Here is a 13,037-nt window from a genome sequence, read left to right on the forward strand (position 1 = left end):
CTTGGTTTTAAATATGGTTATGATTAGTTATATATTATTTATCTTTATATATTAATATGTATTATTAAATATATATTGCATATATTAATAATTTTATTATTGCATTTATTAATTTGTATTTATCACATATATTAATTATTATTATTTGTTTTTGTTTTTATTATTTTTCTTGATTAATTATAATTATATATTAACATGTATTATTTTTTGTGAATAAAAATACTTCATAAACATGTTTACATGGATCACTTTAGCATCAAGTTCATGAAACTCAAAAAATACCAACTTTTCAAAAAGTTGCAGGATCTCATAAACACCAAAACATCATTACAACAATGACAATGTCCCAATTGAAACATAAGCTGAAGATTGATAACAAGAATTTAGGCTTCTCACAACATGAGACAAATTCAAAGAAAGAATCCACATAACCTAAACAAATACACTTCAATACTGAGTGAACCTAGAAAAAACCAGTTAACTAAACTTAGAAAAAGAGAGTTATATATATATATATCCTTTTTTAAATCATATCGATTTATTAATATATTTATTTTATTATTCTAATTATATGTGATTTTGGTTTGTTTTATTTTATTTTCTTATATCATTTTAATAATTTTTTTTTTTCCACATTTAACACTTTTTTAATATATTCTTTAACTCTTTTTTTTTTTTTTTTCTTTTTTTGTTTGTCAATATTTTTATTAATTATTGTGAATGTTTGTTGAATTTTTTATATTTACCTTCTCAGCATTCATCTAATCTTATATATATATTTTGACTTTACATCTCTCACCTATTTATCTCTGATGATGTGATCAAAATTATCTCTATTCTTAGCATAAACCACATTTGCTTGACTCATTTGTTAGTGAAAAATGTTAACAATAAAAATGTGTAAGGTGAGTAATCCATAAATGCTTAAAAATAATGACCCTTCTTAGAAAAAGACCTCTTATATGAAATACTATATAATGACCAAACTTAATTATTTAATTAAAATCAATCTTAACTGGTACAAACATAAACATTACCAATTAATGTGAATTACTATATTAATTGATTAAATGGAAAAATATTTGTTTATATATATATAATTTTAAAGATTGAGAAACTTATTATATCTATCTACATATATAATTAAGAACCAACTCGCATTAATTTCGGTATGAAACATGACGGTGGAAAATGCCTAAAGAAGCTTGGGAAGAACAGGTGTGTACATTTTGCATGTTTGGGGTAGTGGAATTGGAAAAACATTTCATTTTGGAATATGATGCATTCAAAGACATCATAAAAAATTATGGGAATATGTTAGCATTGGTCTTTTGGCATTGCCTTTTCAACTAGCGAATTGTTGGAAGGTTGGGCCAACTCATCATTAATTCGAATAATGAAATAATATTTTAACGTCCACGAGACTAACAATAGTCTATGGGACCATCGGTTCCCTGCTTTTCGCCTTTTGCAATTCAATCATTTTTTTATTCAAATTGATGATGAGCTGGCCCAACTTTCCAACAATCCCCTTGTTGAAAAGACAATGCCAAGAAACCGATGCTATCATATTCTCATAATTTTCTCCGATATCTTTGAGCGCATCACATTCCAAAATGAAATGTTTTTTGTTTTATGTTTTGTTTTGTTTTGTTTTTTTTTTTTTCCACTGCTCGAGACGTGCAAAATGTACACACTCATTCTTCCCAAGCTTCTTTAGGCCTTTTCCACCATCCTGTTTCACATCGAAGTTGATGCGAGTTGGTTCTTAATCAAGCGATAAATTTTTTTGCCCTCCACGAAATGGTAGCTCCAATGAACTCTTTTTGTTGTAGACCACATGTAGGGTTAAATTCCCCAATGTAGTGCTTTTTCTTTCTACCCAACCCTTTTCCCCATATCCGTTTACAAAACTTCTCCATAACAAAATTCTTTAGCTCCTTGTTATTTGTGGTACAAGCATTGAGGTAGATATTCCATTTTTGCATCCATGTGTGGTTTTGTCTCATCCAAATTTTCTTTCTTTCACTCATGCCTTCATTGAAGATAACATTAAGCCATCTACCTACTTCTATTTGCTCAATTTTTTTATAGATATCTTATCAGCCGCACCATAGCAATTGCTTTTGTGAGAGTTGTTCTTGTTTCACTCAACATTATCTAATAAGGTACCGAACTTTTTATTTTGAACTTGCTCATGATCAAGTGTTTTTGGATTGTCTCAATTTATTTCCATTTTGAGACGAGGACGCTGCTAGCCCACAATTCACACCCATATAACATCACTGGACAACTAAGAGTCCAAAAAGCACTTTAATGGTTTTCCAATCCCATAATTCTGCCTCTCTACATTTGTTTTGAAGAGCATATAATGCTTTCCACCCCCTAAAATTCTCTTCTTTCTGGAGTCCTCCCAATTAAGTTTGTTGTTGAAATCAATCCCGATCTACTTGTACTCATTTACTTTTTCAAGAATGTTGCCTTCAAAGAAGAACGTATGCTAGCTCTGCTTCAAAATGCTCAAAAACATATAGATGCTTCTACAATCTATAAGCCGATTTAAAAAAAATTAAATTACAAAAAAGGAAAAACAAAAAACTCATAATCCCATAAACTATTTTTAATCTCTCTCAACTTTAAAATATCATATCATTTCATTTTATATAAACAATCCAAATAAAAAAAAAATATTATATAAAATACAATATATAGCTTATTTGCTACCGCTGCTCTTCAACCACTTTTGAAATTTCTCCAACCACACGGTATCGTCTTTCCATTGATATTACGCTCCGCAATCGCTGTGTGTTTCCATGTCCCAGCTCCGGGTACCGCCTTTCCATTGATATTACGCTCCGCAATAACTCTGTGTTTCTATGGCCCAGCTCAGTTTGATATTATGGTTTGGGGATTGAGAGTGGACAATACGATGTAAATCTACATTTTGCGGAGACACTGTTTGTAGATACAACAAGCTGGAAGGGTGTTATCAGACGCATTTTTTATGTTTATATTCAGGTATGATAAACGATTAATCCTAATATTGTTGCTGAAAAGTACTTGTATTTATGTCATACCCAAATCCACTTGTGCATCAATTTTTTCTTCATTTGATATTTCGCCTTTAACAATTTAGCTAGAGTATACGCATTAAATATACTCTACTTACACAACACACTGGATAGCCATCTCTGGCGTGGATTGTTTAGATGACATACACTGAGTTCAATGTTAGCATAGTTTTACCAGCAGTGCACTAAGATCCTCCTATCGTCGTCAGTGGCAGGCTGGTAACCTAACTTTCTTCTCTAAGAAAACCGTGCTAAATCGGCAAATTTAAAGGCATTTTCATGATGGGAAGCCACTGTTTGCAAACCATTTTGATTATTCTTTTATTCAGATGCATTATTCCATCTTCCCTTGCAGAAATTCTGGAGTTTGAGATCCGCTTAGACTCCCGCCCTATAATTTTTTTGATGAATTCGGCTTCTCACAAAGAGGCCATTTAGAGATCTTTATAACAGAGGCCTCCCATAGGCTCACATATAACAAAACAAATAACTCCGTTCATATGTGGTTTTTGGCTACCACAAGCGATGCACGGCTCCATGTTTTACAGTAGTTAGAGCTGGGTCACATGTAAGGACCCAAAAGTTTGGTTTCTTGTATATTGACTATACAGAGATTATTATTTACAAATGCCTCTTACATATTTTCTCTTACACGCCAAGGTGATTTTAATTGAACAAGATATCCATTTTGCAGTATTTGCCAAAATATGTAATATGCTCTGAACTACGTTTATATGTGACCCTGTGTTTTATCTGTATCTTGCTGTTGGAAACAGTTAGGTCCAACAAAGCTTGGAAATTTATATGCGACCCTCTGATGTCCTGGGTGAGGAGCTGCCCATTGCTTCTACGAGCATCATATCGAAGAACTACGACTTACATTACACTCCTATAGAAAAGTACAGGTTTTTTTGGTTAAAGTAGTTTCACAGTTTGGTTGAAGTAGCTGCGAAAGGAACTGAGTGGTTGTTGAGTTTGTTGATTGACAAAATTGCAGGCATATATATAGGTCGTCACTATGACAACGCACAACCACTTTATTTAAATACACCAAAGTTGCTGCTAATGATTGCAGTTACACCAGTCGTATCAAGGCCCATGATTGCAGCTAGATTAAGCTGATATTCAGACCTACGATGGGCCTCTCATTGAAAATTGGAGTGAGGACCTTAAGATCCACGGGAGGTATTTCATCCAAGGGAAGGGTATAGCTAGGTACCTACTAATGGAGTTATTATTGTCCTTCAAAGATTTTTGTATGTGTTGAACAACTACAAGTTTCCAGGAGCTAGATATTTTGCATTCATACATGACCTTTCTGAAAGAACAGCCGGAACAGTCTGGTAATAAATTTTGAGGAAACTCTAGTATTTTTCTCAGGCCCTCAAGTACTCGAGGTATTTATAGTTATTAATAATTATGCTACCTTCGTAGAAATTTAATTTAAGTTGAAGAAAAGTTTATAGATAAAGGCCACATCTCCTCCCAGGGATGCCTTCTTAATTGCAATCTTAAGTTCAACAAAAAAATAAAATAAATCCAAAGTGGCATAAATGTAGTGCCCATTCTTTCATAGGAGCTGACTAAGAAGAGTCTCAAGCTGATCAATAAGAGTCTCTAAGTCCGTCAATGATGGGTAATACCATCATAAATTTGTTGTAAAAAGCATTCCTAAGTTAAGTATTAGGAATAAATTAAGTAATATTTTTTTCATTATTTGATCTAAGTTGTCATAAGTTCCATAACTGGTTTCTGGGAGACGACTAAATTATGTTAATGTTTTTGTAGGTACGGATTAAGGGCTAGTCTGGTGGGTTTTAGGGCCAGATAATGAATCTAGGCTCTGATACTGTGTGTAAGGATCCATTCCAGGGTCGTCAAACCATAAATAATTTTTTCACATAATTTTACAGTATAAAATAAGATATTTGACAATTCAATGTATATATTTTTTATAACTTATTAAAAACATGTACATAATTTGTTTTATGGCAATTTACAGAAATTAAACAACAACAAGAAGATTACCTGATATGGTGGTTTAGTTGCAGTGCTCCTGCTGGAACCACCAGACTGAATATGCCACCCTACCAACTAGTGAAGTCTATCCAACTTTCTAGTCCAGGGAACCTCCACAGGTTCCCTATTTCTCCGAACACAAGTCCAATCACAGCTGTAATGTGTTCGAAATAGATCCAACACTCTCCATACTACAAACCAATCGGAGTTCTCACTCTCCTTTCTTAGTTTCCTCCTCCTCTCAGTTCTCTCTTCCCCTTCCTTCCCCACTCCAAATCCCTAAAGAACAAAAACAATGAACCCCCTCTTGGTTCTCCTCCTCTTGCACTTATGCCTCCCTCCCCCCATCAATGTCAGCCACCTATCATAATTGTCATAAATGTCCCACACTTTTTCGATTTCGAAGTGAATGCCATTAAGCCCCCCATGCTTACTCCTCGAGCCACTTCCCTGTCCTCCCATCCTTGAATTAACTCAAGGTCATTAGACCTTGTCAGGTCATCAAGATAATAAATAATTAAAATAATACTTCTAATATAATAAAATAACAGTAGTAACATAATAATAACATTTACTTTTATGGATTAATTAAAACAAAATGAATTCGTGAGAACCCTAATTAATTAAATGTTGAATTAATAATAATAATAGTAACTTATAAATTATTAATTAATTATTAGTTAGGATTAAGGGTTAATCAATCAAATAACCACTAATCAAGCTTAACTATAAGCTTGATCATTAATCAGGCTTAAGGTTAATCATAGCTTATTTGCTAATCATGCTCAACTGTTAATTAATTGTCTAGTATAATAAGCTACGAGTAACTAGTGTATTTGTGCAAGGAGTGGATATGTAGCTAGCATATACATACCTCATATGTATACTAATAATACTATTAGATTCAAGCACAAAGAATAATCATTCTGTAATATTCCTAATGGAAATATTAAGTGACAACGCCATAAATTCTCAGACATGCAACAAAAATTAAAACATAAGCAGAGATATTAGCACACCAGAAATTTACACAAAGAAATGCTGAGCCATATTATTAATTTGATGAAATGGGGGTACAATGAGTTGGAACTGGTGGACCTGGGCTTGCTACAACAAGCTAGACAAGTCCCAGGTGAGAAAAGTGCTGCCCAAATGCTAAGAAGTGTTGCCTCCAAAACCCTTGCGCTGGCCCAGTGATTTAAATTTTGCTACTTCTGGCTGGAATGGAACAGGTGTTTGACCCCTCTAGAGTGCTCAAATTTTTTTGCAAATTTGGCTGTAGGCTCCCCTCAATAGACCCATAATAACCCAGAAAGGGTTTGAGCTACTCCCAACCACCCCCAGGACCCCTCTGTAGGTTTTAACCCTGTACAAAAAATTACTCGCATAAGAATTCTAAAAACAGAAAATAAACAATGGTGAGAGCATAACACATAAAACAAATATACACAAAGATTTTTCCCTGAATCCCAAAACTGGGACTACCAGATTGATTTTTCATTATGTTCCTTTCAATGTTACAATACATATATATATATGCCGAAGCATCCATAAACCACAATCCATTAACTCTGGATTAGAACATAACTGTAGTCTAAGTCACCGGATTCGCCGTTTTTATCCATAAAATTCGAAATTCGCCGTATTTCAAGGTCAAACGAATATGTTCGTTCGAGTTCGCCATTAAATTCGGCGAACTCGAATTTCATGCCGCATTCGAATTTTTGCCGAATAAATTCGCCATTAAAATCGTTTCGATGCGTTGAAATTTGCCGGCGGCAGATTAAAATTCGTTTTTTTTCGCGCCCGCGGGTATGAGTGTTGCTGTTTTAGGTTTCATTGGCGGGTTTCGTTGTTTAAGTTTTCATTGCCGCCATAGACTACAGTCTACACCTTGACGGGCTCGGGTTTTTCCAGAAACAAAGACTACAGGCATTGATATCTCCCAAATCGTGAAAGAAAGGGTTGTTCTGCTATATCAGTTTACCAGGCGGCAGGCCGAGAGGCGAGAAGTAACTGCCGCGTGCTGTAACTTGTAAGTTTTTCCGTCATAGTTATTAGTAATGGAACGAACCATGGTCCATAATGTTACAAATTATTTGTTTGCTGGTGGAGTTACTCACGTCCTGTGCGGCTGTGCCTCTGTCCAAAATTTAGCACCGAGACCTTGTCATTGTGGCAGCACTGAAACTTTGTCACTGCATCTAGACCTTGTCAATGTATTATGTGGTAGCACCGAAACCTTGTAGTTGTCACTGCACCGAAATCATCTCTGCAATTTACAATGAAGTCATGACTCATCTCTTCAATATACTATGCCTTCACGAAATTCTGTCTCATTGAGATCACCAAAAAACTATATCTGAGATCACCGAAATTCCTCTCTGAAATCTGATCAAATGGTATCTTTTAGAAATTTTCATTATTTCTTTGTCAATATGGTTGACTCATTAGCAATTTTCATGTGCTACATAACTTGCTGATTTTTCCTATACATTTCAAGCTTTTCATCGAATTATGCTTTGACTCCATTATTGGATAAGGTACTAGCTCTTGCTTATCTTCTCGTTACACAATAACACGCAGACCTTCCAGCTTATAATGGTTCCCTCCTGGTCAAATTTATGGGTATTCCATAGCTGAATATGAAGTATATTTCAGTTAATATAATTTCTAACAATAAGATAGTCTTTATAAGTGTATAAATCTGCCCTCTATCTTTAATATACTTTTTTTTTTCGAATTTCTATATGTCGAATTTTATGTCGAATTTTATCGACAAAATTTGAGTTGCCGAACTTTATTCGAATTTCATGGTCCTCGAACTCGAACTCGAACTCGAACCTGGTGACTTAGACTGTAGTTTCCTTGATCAGATCTACAAAATACCATGGACCGAAAACCATCGTGCCCAAAACCATGTGCGAAATCCATGCACAAAACCATCAGTAAGTTTTCCCACCTAATATAGGGTCCGATTTTTTTTCCCCGGGGTGCTGCCCCTGGCCCCATAGAGGGGGCTCTGCTGCCCCCCCTCAAACCCCTTGATTAAACTATTGGGGCTAGTTGTGGAAATAATATAACACAACTCAACAAGTGAATTCCTCCTCAGCAAGTCAATTTGCATTTCTTGGAAATTCTGCCTGAATTGGGTGCCAAACCACAAGAAAATCCCCCCTGAATTCCCCTGGTGATTCCTTACAAAATTTAGTTGAAAATTCCCTATCCCTTCACCAATTCGAGTCAGCTTCCTTCACTGCTTGCGCAGGCCCTACTAAGAAGCCTTTGCGTACTACTTGGAAAAGTAAATTTGTGTCTGTGTGATACCCTCAAGCTTTGCCCTGCAAACCTCTGAAGATCTCCAACAATAACCCTGTAGAATGGACCTCCAAAAACCCGGAACTCGACCTGCCCTGTAGCTGCTCCCCTAAGCAGCGCGAGTTTCTCTTTCTGTGCTCAGACTACTCAGAAATGGGATGAAACTCCCAACAATTACCTCTGGAACATCGCCAAAAATTGTGTAAAAAGTTCCCCTAGAGTGGCACTCGAAGTCCACTGAACAGGGAGGTGAGATTCTCGCTCGGAAACCTCTTGTGCTGAACAACATGCTGTAGACTTGGCTCAGCAGCTCAAGCATATAGGAGAATAATTTCCAAATTGACAAAAAGACCCAAAATGAGGTATCTCTCTCCTATTTATCTTAGTCGCCTCCATTTCCCTTGTGGACCCCATCAATTCAACGCCCTTTGCCGCTTTTCTCCCTCCAATTCGACTTGCCTCCAAGGGGGTTCGATTTTCTGTCTCTAGGGTGGTCCCCACATTCCACTAACTTCTAAATAGGGGTGGCTGCTTTGATAAAATTTATTTGGAGGGAACATTACAGTCCTCCCCTCCCAAATGTTGTTTGTCCTCAAGCAACTATAGTGTTGGTTGTTGTAATATGTGTTCTCCCTCCCATGTAGCATCCTGCTTTGGCAACCCCTTCCACCAGACAAGATACTCCTTGATGGTCATGCTCTTGAGCTTCCTTTCCCTCACCTCTAAGATGGCCTTCGACTCCAAAATCAAATGCCCCTCATCATCTAGTGGTGGTAACTCAACGAATGCTATGACCTGCGAACGTGGAATACATTGTGCACTTTACTCCCTGGTGGGCACTTTATCTCATATGCCACCTCCCCAACTCGTCTAGCTACTCTGTAGGGCCCATAAAAATGCGACTTCAACTTCTTTGCTCCCTTCTGCTTAAGTGTGGACTGCTTGTAGGGTTGAAGTCTCAGAAAGACTAAGTCCCCAACCTCAAAATATCTTTCTACTTTGCCTCTGTCTGCATATAACTTCTGTTGGTTTTGGGTTGTTTGCGAATTGTCCTTGAGAGCTCTAAGGATGTCTTGGCTCTCTTGGATCCAATCTTTGGCCCTTGGGGCCCTACTGTCTCCAAAAAACATCTCAGCGAAAGTCAAAGCATCATAGCCATACAAGGCAAAAAATGGAGACATACTTATAGACATGTGGTGATTGGTATTGTAAAAATACTCTCTTAGATGAAGCCACTTCACCCATGCACACTGCTGCCCGGTAACATAATTGTGTATGTAGTATGTACCATTCTAGCCATTTGTTCACGATCTCGGTCTGACCATCTGTTTATGGATGGTAGCTAGTACTAAGTGTGAGCTCAGTCCCCACAAGGTGGAAAAACTCCTGCCAAAATCCTCCCATAAACTTGCTATCTCTGTCACTAACTATGATCTTGGGAAGACCATGTTGCCGAAATACCGATCTGAAAAACAACTCGGCCACCTGTGAGGCCAAATACTGAGAGGGTATGGCAAAAAAATGGGCGTACGTGGTTAGCCTGACAACCACTATATAAATGCAATCTCTCCCCTGCATTGTCGGTAACCTTGTGATAAAATCCATAGACACACTCTCCCATTTCCTCTTAGGAATAGGGAGGGGCTGTAGTAAACTGTGATGTTCCTTTTTCTGGTGTTCCTTATGGCATGGTTAGGATGGACTTTCAGAGTTGGGGGCAAACGGGGTCACAGGTACAGGTTGGCGCCATCAGTAGGCCCAGGGGCTTTTAGAGGGGTTTTGAGGAGTTTTTATGAGCTTCGATGGCATTCGCTTGGTATATTCCATCATCTGCACAATTTGCCTTTCATTTCATTGCATTCCGACAACTTTAAAAAAATAGAGTTATTAATGGGCCAGATTCAATTAATAATGCTTAAGGTGGCATTTCAGGAGTAGTACTTGGCCGAACACCTTGGTGTAATAGCTCGTTGGAACTGGAACAAGAAGATCTACATGATGGGATGGTTAGAAGTGATTTTTGGTGGCCTGAGGAGGCACGGTGGCCAATTTACCATTTTCCCACATTAAAAAGGATATTTTAATTAAGGGAAATGTGCTCAATGATTAAAATAATAATAAAATAGGAGCTTCTAGAGGGGTCCATCAGATCTATAAAAAGAGGAGGAGGAGGCCATTAGAGGACATCTTGGATTGTTGCTATTTTCTATTGATGAGGTTTGGAGAACCTAGTTCCCAATTTCTAAGCCCCAGGACGGAAACCCTCGGGTGTAGTAGTGGGTGTTGGACGAAAACTCAACGCTCTTCAGGAGATTTCACTAAAAAATCTCACAGTGCTTGATTGGGGTTTTGGAGAGAGCAGTTTGCAATAGTAGCTTGTGCATTGGAGCGGGTGGTCACATAGAGCTCCCATTTGGGCGATGTTTTCAGTTACAGTTTGGAGACCGGATTAGCATTGCAGCAGAATATTTGGAGACCTTCTCAACTATTGTTTTGGCATGTAACCTTTCTCCCATATTATAGTAAAATAAAGTTGAGTTGCTTGTTGCAACATTATTGGTTGTTTCTTTTGTTGTTGAATTTTCTGGTGATTTTCTCTTAAATGGGTGAAATTTTTATACGAAGAATTGTGGTTCCGGAAATTGGCAATTTTTTTGTTTGGTACATTACATAAACACGCTGGGTGTGTTAGCTCTCCCTTGTTCCTCTGGCGAGTGTCACACTCCTGAACATGCCTCAATATGCCCTCCTTAAGGCCCTTCCAAGTGAAGCGTTCTCTAATGGCCCTGTACGTCTTGGTGAACCCCTGATGTCCTGCCAGTGGGTGATCATGTGCAACTTGCATCATCTTCTCCTGCAATTGGGAGTCGAGCACTAAGAAAATCTGATCCTTATAGTAGATCACGTTGTTCATCGCCCCGTTCTCGTCATCATTTGCCATGCCATCTAGGACCTCACACACGTGTCAGTTCTTGGAGTACTTGACCAATAATTGCTCTTTCCAGTTTGAAGAGATGCTTATGAGTGAGAGTGTCACGGGCCTCCTGGTTAATGCATCCGCCACCATGTTCTACTTGACATACTTTATGTCAAAATTATATGCTTGGATCTTACTGACCCACTTTTGCTACCTCTCAATCAACCCCTTTTGCTCTAAGAAGAAACAAACCCTGTTGTGGTCGGTCTTCTCCTTAAACCTATTGTCCACCAAATACTGCCTAAACTTTGCCAACGCATGCATGATGGCCAACATCTCCTTGTCGTAAATCGAGTACAACCTGTCATGCTTCTCTAGCTTCCTGCTCTCAAATGCGATGGGGTGCCCACTCTGCATCAAAACTACCCCAAGTCCCTCTCTAGAGGCATCGAACTCCAATACAAAGGGGTGCGAGAAATCCGGTAAAGCCATCACCGAGCAACTGCTCATGACTCCCTTGAGGCACTCAAAAGCCTCATGCGCGCCCTTAGACCACTCAAATTCCCCCTTCGTCAAATCAGTAGGGCTGCTGCCAGTTGTGAGAATCCCCTGACGAATCTCCTCTAATAAGTGCACATGCCCAAGAACACCCTCAACTTCGTCACATTCTTGAGTGTAGGCCAATCCAAAATGGTCTGAATCTTCTCCTAATGTACTTGCACCCCATCTTCCCGAATGATATGGCCATGGTACAACATCTTTGCTAGTCCAAACTCACATTTGGACATCTTGGCATACAACTGCTGCTCCTCTAGGATGTGTAGTACCTCCTCCACATGTTGCAAGTGCTCTTCCCATGTCTGGTTGTAGATCAATATGTCGTCAAAGAAAACCAAGACATATCTGTGCAACTGCTTGCGAAACACATGGTTCATGCAAGATTAGAAGGTAGCTGGTGTGTTGGTTAGCCCAAAGAGCATCACCAAAAACTCGAAGTGTCCATAGTGATACTTGAAGTTTGTCTTGGAGATATCTTGCTCCCTTACCCGAATCTGATGGTACCTCGAGCGCAGATATCACTTGTGGTGTGACAATTAGCCCTTAAGCGCATTCCTTAATGCAGGCCGATTTGTCACTTTCAATAGCAGTTCCACACTTTGACATATATAAATTATTATTTCCACTTGTAGACCTCCTCTCTTGGTGCTTGATGTGAAGATTCATTGAAATGCAACAATTGGAATTAATTCTCCTAACTGATTAACAGTTTATTAATTTTATGATTAATATCGATTAATCACACTACAATTTTTTCACCAAATAAAATAAATTTTGTGGAAATAAAATATTGGAAACTAAGAATTGCTATAGCACACAAAAATTATGACACTGTTATTTTTAGATAATTTGTCCCTGGAAAAACCCAATGTGGGAAAACCGGTGCAGCAATGAGAGTTTTTATTATTATGCAGTAACATAAATTATGAGTACGATTATCTGAGAGAAATACTAGCAAAAATAAAGGGAATTTACCCTCAAGCATTCCTGTAACAAACTGAGCCTCAGAACTGGCTTTGGAACACCTCTGCATCAACCTTTTGCGCAAGCCCCACTCGTGCTACCCAAAAATTGCCTTTGATGTGATGTCTAGCCTGTTGCTGCCACTAGAAGTGATTCTTCCGACCTTCTGGAAATTTTCTCGGCCACTGGAA

The 13,037-nt window shown here is 38.0% G+C and overlaps 1 protein-coding gene across 9 annotated transcripts in view; it reads left to right on the forward strand.

Annotated features, from left to right (window-relative positions):
* The first annotated feature begins 2,731 nt into the window (after positions 1 to 2,731).
* Positions 2,732 to 13,037, forward strand: part of LOC149238963 (uncharacterized) — a 159,943-nt gene continuing 149,637 nt past the window's right edge. For 6 of the 9 annotated variants that reach the window (XR_016246429.1, XM_089373258.1, XM_089373261.1 and 3 more), the window contains exon 1: positions 2,732 to 3,018. The gene's annotated coding sequence lies outside the window, so the exon portion shown is untranslated. Of the gene's footprint in view, positions 3,019 to 3,847; positions 3,971 to 13,037 lie in introns of all 9 variants that reach the window. The other 3 variants (XM_089373260.1, XM_089373265.1, XM_089373259.1) reach the window with 2 other exon arrangements.

This window comes from Pinus tabuliformis, chromosome 8 (assembly GCF_031772625.1).
Source record: "Pinus tabuliformis cultivar Carrire ecotype Pingquan chromosome 8, CPIR1, whole genome shotgun sequence".
In the NCBI taxonomy this organism is placed as follows: domain Eukaryota; kingdom Viridiplantae; phylum Streptophyta; class Pinopsida; order Pinales; family Pinaceae; genus Pinus; species Pinus tabuliformis.